This window comes from Panthera uncia, chromosome B1 (genome assembly GCF_023721935.1).
Source record: "Panthera uncia isolate 11264 chromosome B1, Puncia_PCG_1.0, whole genome shotgun sequence".
NCBI classification, from domain to species: domain Eukaryota; kingdom Metazoa; phylum Chordata; class Mammalia; order Carnivora; family Felidae; genus Panthera; species Panthera uncia.
In genome coordinates this window covers 94,021,641-94,042,093 of record NC_064811.1, presented here as the reverse complement: position 1 = coordinate 94,042,093, position 20,453 = coordinate 94,021,641, and the positions used below count along the sequence as shown (strand labels likewise).

At 35.7% G+C, this 20,453-nt stretch overlaps 1 pseudogene; it reads right to left on the bottom strand.

Moving 5' to 3' along the window:
• Nucleotides 1-7,954: 7,954 nt before the first annotated feature.
• The window catches only part of LOC125922406 (nucleolar protein 10-like), a 110,762-nt pseudogene continuing 98,263 nt past the window's right edge, over nt 7,955-20,453 (bottom strand).

Below are 20,453 nucleotides of genomic sequence, written 5' to 3'. Positions count from 1 at the left end.
TGGCCAGCACCTTCCAAATGGCATGATAGGCTATATGAGTAGTGGACCATACATTATGGACCAGCTGCAAACCCCCTGTTCTATAAAATGGGTCCTTTGATTTGACCCAATATTATATCTTGTTTTGTAGTGATGGATCATAGGTTTTATAGACCCTGGGACAGAGGTGCTGGCTAGGTAGGGTTCCATCCATAGGAAACACAACTACATAACTATAATCTGTATCTATTCTTATCAAAGTGAAGTATTATCTCTTCCAAGGTGGGGTCCAATGTATTCAGTTGACCACCAAGTAGCTAGTTGGTGCCATATAGAGAGCTCAGCTATGGTCTCTCCTCCTGACAGGTTGGACATTCTATGTCTTTGGCAAGTAGCAGCCCATACTATTGGCCCATGCATAACCTGTATTTCTGTCATCCCCATGGATACTTCTTTTATGTATCCATTTTGTCAACACTGAGATGGTTGATTACTAGCCAATTCATTTTTTTTAATCAGGGTGTTTATTAACTCTTCCATAGTGTTAGATTTCTGTTGCCCATTATGGTGTGATATAAAGGATTCCACAGTATACAACCATTTTTACATGTCCATCTATGTGCCTCTACCCAGAACTCTTTGAAACTGATCTTTCATTTCATTTCTCTTTCCAGGCCCCTGATCAGCCAAGCCATTTCCCATTTCCCATTATTACATACATATACTAAGCTTGGGCCACCTTTCTATCTACATAAAGCAGATGATCAGGACACTATCTGAACCTCTGCTCAATGAGATGATCTTCTGTCACCACTATCTTACCCTCAATGAAGATACAGTGTGGTTGTCATCTATTTCTGTCTTGTATCTACATACCAAGCAGACCCATTCAAGAACCCAAACCTTTCCATCACTAGCTATGAGGGATCTCTGTTGCAACCATAGGTATGAACAGAGGAAGAGGCACTGGTACAACAGTGGCAGATGACATGAGGGTCATTATAATCAGTTACGTGTACCAGGCTTCTGACAGCTAACCAATGCCACTGGCCTCTATTCTTTTGGGGATATTCATTTTTATTATTTCTAGTGAGTTCAGTCCTATAGCACCCTCTCCTGCCCCAGTCTGCAGAAGAAATCCATCACCTAAATTCTTAGCAATGTTGGTGCTCCTCTCACCAATCTAATCCTTACTGTGGTGGAAAATCATGTATCATGTGGGATCTTTAATTTTTGGCTTTATTAATAATAGTTAAAACTGAAACAGAATAGAGAGCCTAGAATTAAACCCATACATACATGGTCAACTGATTTATGATAAAGGAGCCAAGACTATACAATGGGGAAAGGCAGTTCCTTCATTAATAGTATTGGGAAAACCTGACAGCAAAGGAGTGAAATTGGATCACTATCTTATACCATACACAAAAATGAACTCAAAATGGATTAAAGACATGAACTTAAGACCTGAAAACATAAAAATCCTAGAAGAAAACACAGGCAGTAAGCTTCTCAATGATATTTATGATCTGACACTAAAAGCAAAGGCAGCAAAAACAAAAGTTAAAAAGTGGGACTACATTAAACTAAAAATCCTTTGCATGACAAAGGAAATCATCAGCAAAATGAAAAGGCAACTTATTGAATGGGAGAAAATACTAGCAAATTATATAACTGACAAGGAGTTAATATTCAAAATATATAAAGAACTCATACAATTCCATAGCAAAAACAAATAATTTGACTTAAAAATGGGGAAAAGAGGGGTGCCTGGCTGGCTCAGTTGGAAGAGCATGCAACACTTGACCTCTGGGTCATGAGTTTGATCCCCACGTTGGGTGTAGAGATTACTTAAATAAATAAATATTTAAAAAATAAAAAATTAAAAATGGGCGGAACATCTGAATAGACATTTTTCCAAAGAAGACATACAGATGGCCAACAGATACATAAAAAGGTGCTCACCATCACTGATCATCAGAGAAGTGAAAATCAAACCACAAGGAGGTATCACCTCAAAATAGGATGAGAAAAAAAAAGCTGTTAGAATGGCTATTACCAAAAAGACAAGAAATAACAAGTATTGGCAATGATGTAGAGAAAAGGGAACCCTGTGCACTGTTGCTGGGAATGTAAATTGGTGCAGTTATAACGGAAAACAGTATGGAAATTTCTCAAAAACTTGAAAATAGAACTACCAAATGGTCCAGCAATTCCACTTCTGGATATTTATCTGAAGGAAATGGAAGCACTATCTCAAAAAGATATATGCACTCCCATATTCACTGCACTACTATTTCCAATAGCCAAGACATGGAAGCAACCTAAGTGTCCACTGATGAATGAATGGATCAGGAAAATGTGATACACACACACATACTAAAATATTCAGCCAAAAAAAAAAAAAAAATGAATGAGATGCTGCCATTTGCAACAGCATGGATGGACCTTGAGGGAATTATGCTAAGTTAAGTAAGTCAGACAGAGAAAGGCATATAACATATAATCCCAAATATATGTGGAATCTAAAAACAAAAAAAAACACATACACAAACAAAAACCTCTACTCATAGATACAGAAAATAGTTCGGTGGGTGCCAGAAGTGGAGGGTAGGAGAGGTGAAATGGATGAAGGGAACCAAAAAGTACAAACTTCCAGCTATAAAATAAATATGTCTTTGGATATAATGTGCAGCATGGGGACTGTGTTAATGATACTATATTTTATATTGAAAAGTTGCTAAGAGAGTAGATTCCAAATGTTCTCATGTGTGGTGATGATGTTACCTACAGTTATTGTGATGATCACTTCATAATATATACAAATATTAAATAATTACATTGTTCACCTAAAAATAATGTTACAGATCAATTATATATCAACTAAAATACATAATTAAAACTATAAATGTTCTTATGTCAGTTCAGGTAAATTTCTGTTGTCAAATAAATTTGCCAAAAAGAAAAATAACTTGAATTTCAGAGATGTTTATATTTTTGGAATTGTGGATAAGGTATTGTTAGAGAAATCCAGAGAAACCTCTCTATGGGATTCCTATGACAACCTTCAATAAATAGGGTGTCACATTCATATATCCAGAGACAGCAACACATCGGTGGTACTTTTTGTTCTCCACAGTTCATGCCCATCCTCATATGTCTATCAACATGTCTCTATCCCAGACCTCCTTCAACCTCCCTCAAGATCTTTTAATACTTCTCTTTCCAGGCCCCTGATGAGCCAAACCATTTGTCATTTCCCAAGATGCCACATATGTACTAAACTTTAGTTTAGATATAGTAGTGGGTAACTCTGAAACATAGGGGCAGGGACAGAAGTAGATTGGCTACTGGGGTCTCATGTCATAGCAGATAATTGCAACCACTCACCTATGATCCTGACCAACATGGAATAGGAGGATTAGCACAACCATAGTAGGAAGTTGGAAGACTGAGAAAATCCTCTTTACCTAGTGGCTACTAGCTGACAATACAGATACTGGTTAAATAATTAAACAGAGCAAAATAATTGTGTAAGTTATTTCAAAACGCTTATCAAAGATGTAGAAGGAAAAAAAATTCTAAGAACTCTTCAGTGTTCATTTGGTAGATGTTGTTACCTTAAAGTCAATTTATTTAAAACCAAACAAAACAAACTTTGAGACTCAGAGGTACAGCATGCCCATGTTTATATTTTTAGCACTGGAACATTTTCTCAATCTCAAACTTTGTAATCATCTGTGACTCTTATATCTCTTCAGATCCTACATTCAAGCAATGCTCATCATGTTTCCCTTAAAGAGGCTTCTGACATTTATTCATGATGATTTCTTTTCATCTCTTGTTTCTGACTGCAGACCCTTATTTAATTTTTTTATTATGAACTAATGTTCTAATTGAGCTTTCCCTCTCTAAACAAGTCTGCCTACCCTTGCAAGATTAGTTTTTCTGAAAATCTATTTTCAACAGTAAACTTTTGACTAAAAATTATAAAATACATAAATAAAAATCTTCTTGTCAATTAAACAAGTTTAATTGTTTCTTTAATTTAAACAAGTTTAGAAAGAAATCCCCAAAGTGAGAAAGTTTATTTACAGCATGTTTGAGTGATTACTTTTTAAGCTGGGTACTTCAAAAAGGAGGCTTGTAACTTAGAAGCAAAAGACAAAGTCTCCAAAGAAAAACAGGAAAATGTCAGAAATGGTCATTCGCAAATGAAGAAGTATAAATAGACAATGCACAGAAAAGAAATTGTAAGTTGATAATTATGAAAATGTAAATTAAAATACAACTCATGGGGCCCCTGGGAGGCTCAGTCTATTAACCATCCAACTCGATTTTGGCTCAGGTCATGATCTCACGGTCATAAGATTGAGCCCCAAGTCTTGCATTGGGGTCTGTGCTGCTGGGGGTGGACCTACTTGGGATTCTCATTCTCCATCTCCCTCTGCCCTCTTGACTCACTCACTTGCCTGCAGATGCGTGCATTCTCTGTCATAAAATGAAATGGAATAATGAAATGAAATGAAACATTAAAAAATAAAATAAAAATAAAATAAAACGAAATAAAATATTAAAAAATAAAATAAAATATTAAAAAATATTAAAAAAATAAAATAATAAAATAAAGCTCATTACCTTTCTATACTACCCAGAGAGGGGTCCATATGGTGTTTCGGGTTTCTCTCATAAATTAAAGGGAAAGTTTCATAAGTTTGATGTCCTCAAATCCGTTGCAGAAGGAACCCACTAAGATAGCACCAGACTTGACTTCCAAATGGAATAGTACATCTATAAAGGAAAAGAGATAGCATCTATATCATAAACCTGAAAAGAACCTAGGAGAAGATTCTGTTGGCAGCTTGTATCATTGAAAGCTCAGCTAATATTCGTGGCATATTCTCCAGGAATACTGGCTGATGAGATGCACTAAAGTTTGCTCTTTGCCCCTGGAGCCACTTCTATTGCTGGCCACTCCACTCATGGAACCTTTCCCAGCCACATTCAGGCAGCCTTTTGGGAGCTGCGACTTCTAGTGGTTACTGATCCTGGGGCCCACCAGCAGCCTCTCACAGGGGTATGTTGTGTTAATCTGCCTACCATTGCTCTCGGTAACACAGACTTTGCTCTGCACTATGAAGACACTGCCATGCCATGCAACAACAAGGGAGCTCATTCTGCAGGCCTGATATGGTAAATGCTGGCCCAGGGAGCTCTGAGCACATGTGACACCATCTTCCTTGAATATCCACAGGAGGTCATGCCTGTTCTCTACTTATAAAGATCCTAAAGAGAGTGAAAAGGAAAAGCAGGTGGAGATTGAACAGGCTGTAACCAAGAAGGAATTTAAGGGTGAATGGATTGCTCCAGCTCCCGAAATTTACTGCTAATTCAACCTAAAGTCTCTGACTAGTCTGAAGGTGTACAGGTTCCTTTTGTGCCTGTTGAGTAGTTCCCTACTGAAGACTGAAGCACTCAACCTGTCACCAAAGACCGGTCTGCAACTCCCACTGCTCAGGCCACTGAATGGGTAGAAAGGGCCCCTGGAATTTTAAGTTCTTCTTCCACAGACTCTTGGCCAGAAATGTAAATAAGGGTATTGAAATGTTTCTTAAAAAAAAAAAAATTCAGCCCATTATTAACTGCTGTCATGTTGGTCAAGATTACAAAGAATGATAATATCCATTATCAGTGAAAGAGGGAGAAAACAGATCCCCTCATGAACACTACTGAATGGAATATAAGTGATACAAATTTTCTAGAGAAAAATTCCATAATATGTTCTTAAAACTTTTCAATTTTAAAAGATATGTTCTTTGATCTAGGATTTACATTTTTAGAAATTTATCCTAAGGAATAATAATGCATTTGCCCAAGGTAGATCTATAAACATGCTTGTCTCAAAAGCATTTATGCCTGAAAAATGAAACACAAGAGAAAAACAAACAAGCTGGTTTAAAGAGCTGTGTAATCTTTATATGGTACAATACTGTGTGCAATCATCCAAATGATAAAATAGATTATAGACTGGGAAATACATTTAGAGTCTTAGATAACAAAACAAAATAACTAATATGTAATTTATGAAATCATATGAAGAAAATATGTATAAATAGAAAAAAGTGTCGAGGTGCCTGCATGGCTCATTCGGTTAAGCGTCTGACTTCAGCTCAGGTCATGATCTTGCAGTTCGTGAGTTGGAGCCCTGCATTGGGCTCTGTGCTGACAGCTCAGAGCCTGGAGCCTGCTTCAGATTCTGTGTCTCCTTCTCTCTGCCCCTCCCCCACTTGCACTCTGTCTCTGTCTGTCTCTCAAAAATAAACATTGAAAAAAAGAAAAGAAAAAAGTCTCAAAATATGTAGCCAAAAACGCTAACAGGGTTTTCTCTAGTGATCTTTCTTTTTTAATTAAAAATACATTTTCCAAAATATGTAATATTTTATATAAAATGAGGGTTTTTAATTTTTATTTTATTTAGTTTTTTTAGAGACAGCATGTGCTTGCGGGGAGGGGCAGAGAGGGAGAGAGAAACCTAAGCAGGCTCCACACTGTCAGTGCAGAGCCCAATGAGGTGCTCAATCTCACAAACTGAGAGCTCATGACCTGAGCTGAGATCAAGAGTCGGATGCTCAACTGACTAAGCCACCCAGGTGCCCAAGTTTTTAATTGGAAAAATAAATGACTATTATTTGCACGCTAAAGAAAATACCTGAGGACCAGAGTCCCTATGGATCCCATTATCCTGTCATTTCTCCCTACTTCCTTTCCCTTCCACATAGCCAACCTGGGTCATTGAATTAACACAACCCACTTAGTCTGGAGGCTCTCACAGGGAGGACAGATATCCTGGCTGCATAATAATTCTTCTGTATTTGTGTCCATGGCTCTCTGAAACATTCAGCTTCAGGAATGACATAAATAATGTCAACCAGATAAGCCAAATGCCAAATCTATCCAGATAATTAACAGGGTGATAGATTTTGAAGTTAAATCAACTGAAGCAGTGATATTTAAGGGTAGTGTATTGTTGTTCAAATGAAGGTTTTTTTGTAATGTCTTCTCCAGCCAGTTGTCTTTAATTAAACTTAAGAAACAGATAAAAATCCGTATTTAATCTTTTGAAAAATTAGAAGAATAACTAGTAGTTTCCACTTATTGCTTCCAGTTATTGCCATTAAATTATATTCTCTTGGTATAACATATACATTTTAAAAAATCCCTAACACACACAAGTAACAAATCTATCAACATATATTTATAAACACAAACATAGCAATATATATACTATATAAGACAGGAATGGTATTTCTGAATGCTTTAATCATAAATGGCAGCAGGAATTATAAGCAAAAAAAGTTCCCAGAAGAAGATCAATCTTCATTTTTAGCACAGGATAACCTTTTGTTTTATGGTACACATTTCACAATATCAAAACAACCTGGTTTACCTGATTAAAATCAGGGGTAAAAGGCCAATGTTAATGAGAAGCAACAATGCATGAAAAGCACCCTGGGGCCATGTATGGACCAGTTGGTGGAGGCCTAGTTTCAAAGTCCTACCCCTGCAGGGACAAGTTATCAAATCTTTTCCTGTGTAGATGTATCAAGAATTTACATAGGGTGCCTGGGTGGCTCAGTCATTAAGCATCTGACTTAGGCTCAGGTCATGATCTCACAATTGGTGAGTTTGAGTCCCATATTGGGTGAGTCAGTGCCCTGCTTTGGGTGAGTTCCAGCCCTGTTTCCTGTAAACGAATGAGCCCTAGGTGAGCCCAGCTTCTCTCTCTCTCTTTCTTTCTCTCTCTCTGTCTGCCCCTTGCTCACTTGCACTTTCTCTCTCTCAAAAAAAAAAAAAAAAGTATTTACATAAAATTTTCAAAATGTGCATTCCCCTGTCTGGGTTTAAGGTACTCTAATGATAACCAATTTGGAGTAGAAGTGCTTCTTCCAAATCAGAATTAGGATTGTTTCCAAATTCAGCAAAACAGCAGTCCTCTTCTGTGTCTTGACTTCAGGTGACTGCTGAACGACAAAATGTTTCCCTCTCTTGGTGCACCTTCTCAGCCTCCTGTTGATTCTACTGTTCAGAACTTTTTAACATGAATGTCAATTGTTTGCTGCCAGCCCTAGCTTCTGATACACTCAATGTCCCATTTTTTGCCTCAGATTTCAAGTGATCTTCAAGGGTTTTATTCATCAGCTTCTGCTTTGTGACAGAATCTTTGAAGATTCTGAGTTCTCCTGTTTTGACATCATAAAACTGGGGCTTGAGGACTGTCTGCTGGTTCTCCCTAAGTCCTTCCTGCTGCTTTCTCCTCCTGGTGGAGAAATCTGTTGTTTCCTGACCTTTTCAACCCGTTTTTTTTTTTTTTTTTTTTTTTTATCATCTGAGATCTTAGAACTTTCTGCCTCACTCAGTTTTTCTTTCAGTTATTCCTCCTCTTCTTTTTCATAAAATATTTATTGCTCTAAGAGTCTTCTTCCTTCACTAATTTTTTAAACAACTGGATTCAAGCTTTAATTCTTTACTCTTTGTGTCTGCTTTGAAGTCAGTGTTCTCAAACAATTTTAAGCCAGTCATTGATGAGAATATTAGAAAGGCTCTTAATTTTTTTTCCATGTAGATTTTCCTTCTCTTCCTCTCCCTCAATTATTAAGTGCCAGCTCTTTGTTAACTTTTGGCAATTTCCTTAAGTGGACTCTGTGCACATGGTCTATCTTCTGTCAGATCTTATCTTTCCTATATTCTTCATAAGCAAATGGCTTTACCATCAATTTTACCTGTGACAGTCTTACATCCATGAAAAATCCATGCATATATGCTTCATGAAAAGGTGATCTAATGAGATGCATGAGCCCTAAATTTTCAAAGTCTGTCTTGATGACAAATGTGTAATCATCATGAACTGTGCTTTCAAAATTCTTATAATTCTTTTGTCAAGTTTCCTAAAAAGACACACCACCTGGTAGCAGGACCTAAAACTAGATTACCAGTTTATTATAAAAGGATATAACTCAAGAACAGCCACATGAAAGAGATACATAGGGCATTGTAGAGCAAAAGGGCTCAGATCTTCCATGCCCCCTCCTAGTATGACACTTCTTGAATCTCCACATGTTCCTAACCCAACAGCTCCAAGGATAACGTGTTTTTGTGAACCAAAACATGAAACATGAAACATGGATGCCATATATAAAAGTATACTTATGGGAAAAAATTTAAAAAAAATAAAAGCAAACTTATGGGGACAGTGGAGCAGCTTATTTTAAATCTGCATTTCTTCTGATAGTCTGGGACAGATGATTGATTTGGAAGCATCTTCAGAAAATGCTGGAAAAACTGCTTTTCATCTTATGTTTATTACCACCCCCAGGCTTTCAGAAACAATGTGAAAAATTAGGGTAAGCAGTTCTTAAGAATTTGAGAGTATCAGGACAAAAAAAAATCAATAGAGTAATGTTTTAAATTAACAAATATTTCAACATTTTCAAAATGAAATAGGACTGAGAAGGAATGTGACTGTTTTAAATGCATATCATACGCTAGGTACTTTCTTATATATTAACTTCTTGAGGATACATATCCACTTCATAGGATATATATAGAAAAGAGTTTAGTCTAGCTAGTTTAGCAGAAATACTAAAGGAAATTAAATATCTCCTAGAATCTCTGGAAGAGTTGGAACAGAACCAGACTTGGATGCTGCACTGACAGGAATGGTACAGAGAGGAAAAAACTCTCAAATAGGACTTAAAAATGAAAATTATCCTGAGAAGTTTAAAAAGCATAATGGAAATTATTATTAGCATCATTAGAAACTAAAAGTCCATTAGAAAACATAGTGAATAACTTCTCTCAACTTTCACATGATTGATCTTCATCTAATTTCATGGCCATTGTAGGTAACTAAAAGCAATATGTGTCCTTCACACTTGCTGACATTGATTCTAGTTCTAATGATGATTAAGTAAGTGTTACAAATTACAAGACAGTCACCAAAGTGATTATCAGTAGTAGATTGCATTATTTGCTCAGAATTATTTGTCCCCTCCCCAACTTTGTCATGCTTCCCCATTGGCAGGGAATATATCCTCTTGCCACACTGACATTGGTTTAGTAACATGACTTGCTTTGGTCTATGGAGTGTGAGGGGATGTGATATACATTTGTTTAAGTAAAAGTTTTATTTTATTTTTTTACTGTTTTTGTTTGTTTTGTTTCATTTTTTAAGTAGAACCCAATGCAGGGTTTGAACTCAGGACCCTGAGATCAAGACTTGAGCTGAGATTAAGAGTCTGAGCTCAACCAACTAAGCCACAGCCACCCAAGTACTCCCAAGTAGAAGTTTTAAATATTTTGCCTGGATTGGCTCTGTCCCACCTGAGAAGCTGTTCTTTGCCATGAGAACATCATGTCACAGATGGTGGCTCCTCATTCAGAAGGGATCCAGGAACGAGAAGACTCATGGACCTGGGCTGAATCCAGTAGAACCCAGCAGAGAACAACCTTCAAATTATACCCACAACAATAAAAAAATGTAACACCTTTGGAAACTTTACTAAGTTGTATAATATTTTATTAATCATAATCAGTTTCAGATACAAATAAAAATAAAATTGAATGTAGAATTCAGAAGATATGATAATTAGTATGAATTTGCTTTAAAACAATTTCTATGAACTAAACATCATTATTGCTGGGTATGTTCAAATATAAGACAAAGGGTTTTTTTTTTTCCTCCTAAAATATTAACCCTCAGACAACAGCATATAGTTACTTTATATCCAAGTCTCACAAAGTCTACTTATTGCTGGTCCTCTCTCAGTTCCCTAAATTCTGACTAACCAAGTACTATTTAGGAAAAAGACACATTAGTCTGAAACCACACAGGTTAGTACTAGTATGCAGTGATTAATTAGTTGGTGAGAAAGCAAGAAAAAATTTTGATACTACAGATTTCTTCATTATTCTAGTGTGTATGACTTCACAACTGCAAGGATTTGATTGTAAATAAACCTTTTAAAATTTACTTAAAAAGCAAAGCAGAAAATGGTTGTGTTGGAGAAATCATGAATGCATATACACATAGGACAATATAAAACCCAAATGTACTCATATTTTTTGATTGTATACTTTTAGGTTAAATTTTCCAGTGAGAACATCATATACAGATCCAAAAGGGGTCTTAGCTAAAAAAAAAAATGTGGACCAATAAAATAATGTGCTCTCAACAAATGCATTAGAGGATTCAACAAGGAACTCTAACGACGATAAGACTGTTTTAGAAGATGCACATGGAAAGCTTGACTGAACTATTTTCAAGAAATGTGAAAAAGTGCATTTCTATATTAAAATGTAATTATATAACTTGTGATTTTGACTATATTTCATAACTTACTTAACAAATTAAATATTAAAAGTTGATATTTAATCATTTTATATACATAATTTAAAAAACTCCTTTTGAATCGTCCCCTCGGGAAAATGGGGGTTAATTCATAGTAGGAATGTATGGTATCTAACTCCATTCTGACCCATTTCCCTTTAATATTGACTAACTACTGTTATTAAATCTCTCATACTTTTCCCACCCAAGATAATTTCACTCATTCACTAATCAATTAAAAAGTCTAGAATGCAGTTTACAAGAAAAAAATGTCCATTTTTTCTAACACCAGAAGCCTAAAGATTCAACGGAAAGGCAGAGGTCTTATTTAATCATTCTAACTTTTGTGATTATTTTTACTTTTGATTAATGAAGAAGCAGCTAGAATTCAAGAGCCAAAGGGTAAGCTGTCACCTCAGGCTCAGATCAACCCTTTGCTAATTAGGACATTGCTGAACCCAGTTAGACAAGTAATGATTTGACTATTGTCATTAGTAAAAAGGGGCAGCTAAGTTGGTTTCTTCAATCACATTTTAAACTGAATTTTCATTAAATCCATAAAGGCACATTTATTTGAAGAATGGCAAAAACAACAAAAGGAAGACTACATAATTCCCTTTCGGGATCTTTTTCCCCCATGGTTTTAAAATTCCAAAATTAGAGATTGACTTTTACTAATAGGACACACAAATGGAAATTACTTTCCCATTGACATGTGACTGGATTGATATGAGCCCATGTAGGTTAATCCTTCCAGAATAATAGTTAATAGGACTGTCAAAGTTATATCAGAAAATTATACTCTTGTCCTCTCCAGAAAAACATGGCAGAAATAAGAAAATCCAGGGGCACAAAGGTGGCTCAGTCTGTTAAGTGTTTGACTCTTGATTTTAGTTCAGGTCATGATCTCATGGTCATTAGATGGAGCCCCACGTTGGGTTCTGCACTAGGTGTGGAGCCTGCTTGAGATTCTCTCTCTCCCTCTTCCTTTGCCCCTCTCCCACTCATGCTCTCTTTCTCTCTAAAAGAAAAGAAAAGAAAAGAAAAAGAAAAGAAAAGAAACGAAAAGAAAAGAAAAGAAAAGAAAAAAGAAAAAATTAGGAATAAGATAATCCAAGATAATCCAATGAGTCTCTTGGAGCCTACCTGCAAAAATTTAACTTTGACCCCTTCAGGTTAGCTTTGTCCAATATTTTAATTTAAAGGATTAGTCTTTTAAAGAAGCACTTGCGCTTTTGGACAACTTGATCTAAAAATAATTTAAAAATTAAGTATGTGTATAAATTTGATTGGTTCCTACTCTCACCTTCAATCTCTTTTCTTGAGCAACCAATTCCCAGGCCAGACAAATCATCCCCAGCTACTAATCCCTTGTTTTTTCATATCTGTAGGAGAGGTATCATACATGCTTGATGACTGTGCTCTGGTGCTTTGCTCTTTGAAGTGTGGTCTGTGGTCAAGCTCACAGAAAAGCTGACTAGAAATGTACTTACAGGCTGCACTCAGACCCACTGTATTAGATTCTGCATTTTGAAGATGATTGGTTTGCACTTTTAAAGTCTGAGAAACATTTCTCTTGGTATTTCTTTATTGTTACTCTTTAGAAATATAGATTTTAGCCCAAGCTGCACAGTAGAATCACCTGAGAGACTTTCAAAATCTCCAGCCCTTTGCCCAGGCCTTACATCTGACTATATCAGAATCACTAAAGGTGGTCCAAGGCATCAGAACATTTCAATGTGAAACCAAGGTTCAAATCCTTTAGTGTGAATCAAAATCACGTGGTGGGATTCTTAAAACAGATTCTGGCCTCCAGATGCCCAGCATTTCTGACTTAATAGTAATGGGTGGGGTCTAAGATGTTGTATCTTGAATAAGTTCCACATTGCCAGTGTTTGCTGCCCTAGTGGCCAAGCTTTGAGAAATATGAACTTAGAGGACATGACTCAAAGGTAGAAATTTCAAAAATCATTGCCTAGGAAAAATTTCCAGCCTATCTCCTGCTATCATCTTATAAATAAATTCATGAACTCAGTATTTATGATGCATTTGACACCCTGAAATTTTTTTCTGAAAACGTGTATCACTACCATTCTCCAGAAACCCAAACACAGAGACACAACATGAACTTTTACCAACACCCAGAACAACTTCACTTTTAAAAAGTCAAACCTCATGTTAGATAGATATACTTGAACACAGCACAAAAACACTTGCCAATGTGTTCTTCCCTCTGGATTTTTCATACCACTAAATGACATCGCCACTTACCTCAGCTATCTAATCTATCAGGCATCAGAGCCATCTTTGATTATTTTTTCTCTTTTACCTTATGTACAATATGCCAACAAGTTCTACTGATCATTTTCCTGTAACACCTTTAATCATATCTTCACCTTACCCTATTATCCAGGAGCAATCAGTTAGGTCTCTATCTCCTCAAAGATGATTGTACTTCTCTCTAGCCTCACTCAGTCAGGAACTGACTGCATTCCTAAAATATAAACTGCTTTGCACACACAAATCTTGCTCTCACAATCAAGAGGTGACCATAGTTCTCATAAAATAAAGTCCAAAATAAATATGGCATTCAGAAGAATACTTCTACAAATTCATCTTCTCCTTCAGTCCATCTTTCCATTCTGTCTCCCACAACTTTTCTTCATAAGTCTGCTGAATTTCCAAGCCCACTGAATCTCTTATGAGTCCACAAACATGCTATTTATTTCACATATATATATATATATACATATGTATATACATATAAATACAAACATGTATAACCAGAATAAATATATAGAATATATTATACATATTCTATACAGTATTAGAATATATACAGTATTACATATGTATGCAACTAGAATACATAATCTATATTCTATGTAGTTCTATATACTTCTGTTATGTGTAAGTAGAAACCCTCTATTCATTGTTCTTTAAAAATCCAACTCAGTCTTCAAGACTCAGATCTCTTATTGCTTCAAATGTAAAGTCTTCTTTAATACTCTCAAGCAGAATTAATAACTCATCCCATTTTGCCATTTTACATTTTTCGATTGTAAGTTTTACATCAATATGTCTTTCTTCATTCATAATAGTAACCCTCACAGCATTTAGAAATATGTGGCTCTCAAAAAAAATTGTTGAATTTATTATTATATAAGTGACGTAATTATCATCAAATAATAATTTCCTGTCCTTCAAGAGTATTACTGTGCCTCACTTTAAGCACATACAAAAAAGAAAGCATCAGGGAAAATTCACTGTCTAGTGAATGTGGGCAATTCTTTTCCATTAGAAGTTCATGTGGATTAGATAATCTAGATAATCTACTGCCATATCAGTTGCTCCAATTTTGCAATAAAAGAATAAGTTCCAAGTCACCAATTGGGATTCTGAAGCCATTTTGACCTATTTCTATTATGAGAAAAAATTGGATAGGATAAGCATGGAGAAGACTTATTTTTTCTTTAGGTAAGAACTATCCTGTGATCATTGAAAATAATTTTTTTAATGATCTGCTTTTTGTCAGTTTCAAATACAGTTCTTTCATATACATTTTCACATCGGCATTGAAATTAAGGGAGAAAAATTTCGTATTCTTTCAGTTGAAGAGACTGCGGTACGGGAAAGCTAAATAATTTCCACGTCAGGTAATTAATGACAAGATTAAGATAGCTAGTAGTCTGCTTCTTGACACACCAGAATACTTTACAGCCAATAGCTGATTTTCATTTCAATTATGTGTCTAATTTACAGCATGCTGAGAGAATGACAGGCAATAGGACAGGTTTGTTATGCCACTGAAGTTCAGAACTGGAGGACTCCACTACAGAATTAAAGTAAAACCAACTTGATAGAAATATATTAAACTAGCAAAAATGTACAAATTACCAATAGTAATTTAGTAATTTTATTATTTAAGTAAATGTTTAGTAATTACTAAATAGTAACTTAATAAACATATTTCAAGAAAAACAAGTGAATCTTACTGTCATTTGTTATACACCACAATTAAATGTCGGCATGAGCCACAGAAGAAAAAAACGCTTTGAGTTCAGAAGTTACTAGGATAATATTGTGAAGTAATCACATAAATTAATTTAGAAACCAAATTTATACATGACAACTAAATACAGTGAGTGATTTCAGATTTATGTATGAATCAGTTAAAAGTGCATTTGTGGAATTCCACTAATCCAAATCCAAATTCAAATTCAATTTGAAAACATTTGAGTGAAATTTCTTGATGGGTTGTTGGTATTATATTGATTTAATTTCCTAATTATGATTATTGTACTATGGTTGTGTAAGATGCTAAAATTTATGGAAGCTTTGTAAATTTGATTAATCTATTATTTCAAAATTAAAAGTTAAAAACTATATAAAATATTAAAATCAACTTAAATGTACATTAAAAAAAGAAACAACCAAATTATGCATAATTTAGGTAATAGGTAAGAATATGTGTGTGTGTGTATGTGTGTGCGTATATCCTCATAAAGTTTATTATATCCTTCCTTGCCTTAATAAAGACAATATATTAAATGTATTGAGCCTTTACTTGATAACTTGGGACAATCATTTTACAACACTGTGGGCTACAGTATGGAACCATTTCTTCTCCTCCTACCCCTTCCTTGACTTAATACTATGTGTAAGGCATATCTTGCCTTTTTACCAAAATTTCTGCCAGAAATCTATGTTGTTCTAATTGCTCCTATGTCATTTTCTCTTATGACCTGGCACCCGTTATTACTATCAGACTTTTTATTTCTTTGTTAGCCCATGGCTTTTTTCTACTTTCCTGCTGTAAATTTGAATGGACTTGAGGATTACAAGATTTCAGAAAACCAAGCCATAGAATTATCATAAAAATATTGTCAAATACAGAGATCTGCTTTATTCGTTTTCACCTGAGAAACTAGTGGGAGAAGAAAACCCAATGAAAGAACTGGATACACCCCAAGGATGGTCAGCTAGGCCAGAGAGACTCTGATTTGGCCTAAAAAACCCATCCTGGACTATTCTGAGTATCTTGGATTTGGGGGAAAGATGTGACCTTGTGGGAGATTACAACATGGGGGTTCCCTATTTTGGGAAGAAAACAGACTTTATATATGAGACAAGTCCTGAGTTTAGGGGTGAAGGTTTAAAAGAGCCACTCTCTGAGAGGATGAGATGAGGACTGTACTTGAGATGGAAATAAGCCTAACAAGATAGTCACCCCATGCAGGATCTTTTAGAGGTTATAAAGCTTTATCTTGAACATCAGCATCCGGTCTTAGCTTTCTTGTCCATCCCCATATCATTATTCCAGATTACAATTCCCTCTGGTTATCATAAAACCTTTAGTGAATCTGTAACCTGTTGTTCTTGGTAGAGTTATGAGAAATTATGGGAGGGCAGTAAAGATAAGTGGGACTTTCCCTATATGACAACTGCAGTATGACAAAAGGAGGATAGTGGCAATAGTGTTCTGGGGGCAATTATAGGAAAGTGAGTGGTGGCCCTAGGCAGTGCTGAGAGTGGTAAGGAACAAAAGGCTATGTGGAGAAGCAATTGCTGCTTGTTTTAACTCAGGAAATACATGAAATATACCCTTTTTACTGACAACTATACCATATAAAGATGACCCTTATAGATGAGGTTACATGTTATAATCTGAACTATAATAAATAGACTTTATGACCACACTTTATTTTATTAACTTCACTTAAGTGTTTTACTGATTTGTTCAAGATTACTTCAGAAGTCTGAGGTTGCTGTAAAGCTCCCCCCCTTTTTTTAGTGGCCACTTTACAGTCATATAGCTTTACCAAAAACTAGACAAAAGACAACAATCTGGGGTACTCTGGAAAGTGTCTACTGCTTGAGATTTACACAGTTAACCACACACATGCATGTACACACACACACACACACACACACACACAAGGACTTCATAAAGAATATTCAGGCTGTGCTCTAAATCATTGCCCTATTTTTATAATATGCACATTTAGATATTTTGCTGGTCTAAATTATCCTTATCTGTTAAAGGCATTCATTGTGCTCTTCCTAAGCAAATTGTTGTAATAAATATTTAAATGTCTAAGGTAGGTTACAGTACATTAGAGTTACATTTTGAGATCATATTATTTCTCTCTGGGAGCTTTTACAATCTATTAGAGAAGTGCAGTCTAGGTATTATTAATCATTAACTAGAATAAATTGAAGGACCTTACTAAAATTGCAACACAAGGATTAGTTCTCTCCCAGGAATTAGAAAATAGAATAAGAGTTTGAAATTCTTGGTATCTTTGAGTATGTCTCTGTTTGGAACTGAACCTGTTATTTTTGTGTCTATTGCTGTACTTACTGTCTAATATGGCAGCCACTAACCATATATGGCTATTTGAATATAAATTTAAATTAATTATGATTAAATAAAATTAAAATGTTTCTTAGTCACATGAGCCATATTTCAAATTCTCAACAGCTGCATTTGACCAGGGGCTACCATATTTAACAGTGCAGATTTAGAACATTTCCAACATCTCAGGAAATTCTATTGAATAGTGCTAGTGTATAGTATGATTTTCCTTTTTTTCCTTTTCTTTTACATTGTCCAGGTACACATTAAAATGTAAGCCATTATTGCAACATTTGGGAATGGCATATCCCAGTATTCTGTTTAGCTAAAATGGAAAACAGTTTAGTAATATAAACACATTTTTTCCTCATTTTCTTTCTTGGACTTAAGACACAATAAAGTTTAAATGCCTTCTGAGTTCATTCAGTCCTCATGTATAGCCAGGTTATGACCGTACTCCTGAGAAAAGGAAATCCACTTGTTTATTCTTTACATATGTTGTACATGCTTATGTGGTATATTTTTCTTGGATTCACATAGTCTTTGGGAATGATAATGTCCAATTTGGGAAATAAAACACAGTTATAACAAAAGTACATCCCCATCACCTTCTAGGGAACAGGAGTGCATAGATATCTATACTTGCTCATGGAAGCATCAAATAGTTCCATGAATTAGAGATCCTTGTACTAACCTTCAGTCCTCTTCTGTGAATTCACAATGGGTATCAAATTTAAATAGCTCCCAGCTTCTCACCATGTCATCATTAGGACAAATATAAGGTCTTTGTTTGTATTATTTCCTTCCTCTTCCCCAGGTAATTACATTTTGAATATGCAATCAAGATTAGAAATTACCTTCATTCAGAGATGTGATTTAGTTAAATAGGAAAACTTAGTACAACCAAGTAAGAAATACTCTATTTGAAGATGAGAACTCTGTTAACCGAGTTGAGGTATTATCACTAATGTAATGAACAGTGGATATACAGATTCTAGTTTGAGCTCTAACTCTAGTTGGAGTCCTAGAGTAAATAAAACACAACCAAGATTTTGCAAGATTCTAGGGAGCTGCTGAAAAAAAGAAATACATCAGAGGTTTAGCTGTGGATTATTTGTGCCTAGAGTACTCAGCAACCAGGTTTTCCAACAAGATTGGAAAACAATGCCATCTGAGAATCACTAATTTGAACTATCAGTATGTCTTGAAGGCAGCGGCCAAGCTATTGAACTTTCCAGTGACCACATGTCCCTGATCCAGTCCTCGGCCTCCATGTGTGTTTCCTCATTAGTCATCTTATGTTACATTAATTATTTTCAGAAGTCTGGTTGGCCCAAAACCACAACTTCAGTGTCTCACATAAAGATCCTAGGACTATCATTGAATAAATGTCATGTTGCACTCACCTTGGATACTGAGAAGTTAAGATTTGATGTTGTATGAATGAGTTCCTTATATGTGGTCAAGAACATATAAGGAACCCATCCATAAAAATCCCAATTGTTGTTCCTGCTGACAGATTATTGGGGAGGAAAAAATTAGCTTAGGGAAGCTACCTCAGGCAAATTTGTGGCAGAAACGCTGCCTCAAATTACCTCTCACTGCCTTATATATTCACATCACTTCATGACAATGCTTGAGATACTACCAATAGAACGTTAGTGGGCAAAAGAAACTTTTCTTGGGGCGCCTGGGTGGCTCAGTCGGTTGAACGTCCGACTTTGGCTCAGGTCATGATCTCACAGCTTGTGAGTTTGAACCCCGCGTCAGGTTCTGTGCTGACAGCTCGGAGTCTGCAGCCTGCTTCAGATTCCGTGCCTCCCTCTCCCTCTGCCCCAACCCACTCGCATTCTGTCTCTCTCTCAAAAATAAACATCAAAAAAAAAAATTTAAAAAAAGAAACTTTTCTTTTTCATCATAGGAAATCTTCTCAGAAGGCTAAAATGATCAGTACAATAAGTGTAGAAATTATTTTAACTAAATTATCCTTTTACAAAGATCTTGTACATATCATCTAAACCATGGGAGCACTGGGATTGTTAAACATAAGGGTGGGAAATCAAATCAGTTGGAAAACTAGTTTGCTTCAGGAGCATTTTATTTATTCTGCAGTCCAGAATAGGGATGTTCAGTGGTATAACAGAAGACAGTGACTAGGAGTTGCTATAGGATTGTTCCTTATATACCTTATCTGTGATTTGGCAGGCCCAAAGACCCTGTGAGTAGCTAGGGGAATCAAGGAATACTGATGAACAAATTGTCTTGGTCCTCTATGACAGTCCCACACATGCAAATATTAGTAAGCACCTGAATCACTTAAGCCTAACAACAACAAAAAAGAAAGACTTATTAACTGGGAAAAGAGTAGGCTCATCCTTATATACCATATACGGTGTATATAAGGCCATCTCATATACAATATATTTAAACATGTAAAAGTTATACATTAGAATAATAAACTATTAATACAAATATTTCCCTCTAGATAAATATATCTTCTTAATTAAAAAATTAAAATATGTGTAAAATCCTTGTTTTTTTTTAATGTTTAGTTACTTTTGAGAGAGAGAGAGAGACAGAGCATGAGTGGGGGAGGGACAGAGAGGGGGAGACAGAATCTGAAGCAGGTTCCAGGCTCTACGCTGTCAGCACAGAGCCTGACAAGAAGCTCAAACTCGTGAACCGCGAGATCATGACCTGAGCCAAAGTTGGATGCTGAACTGACTGAGC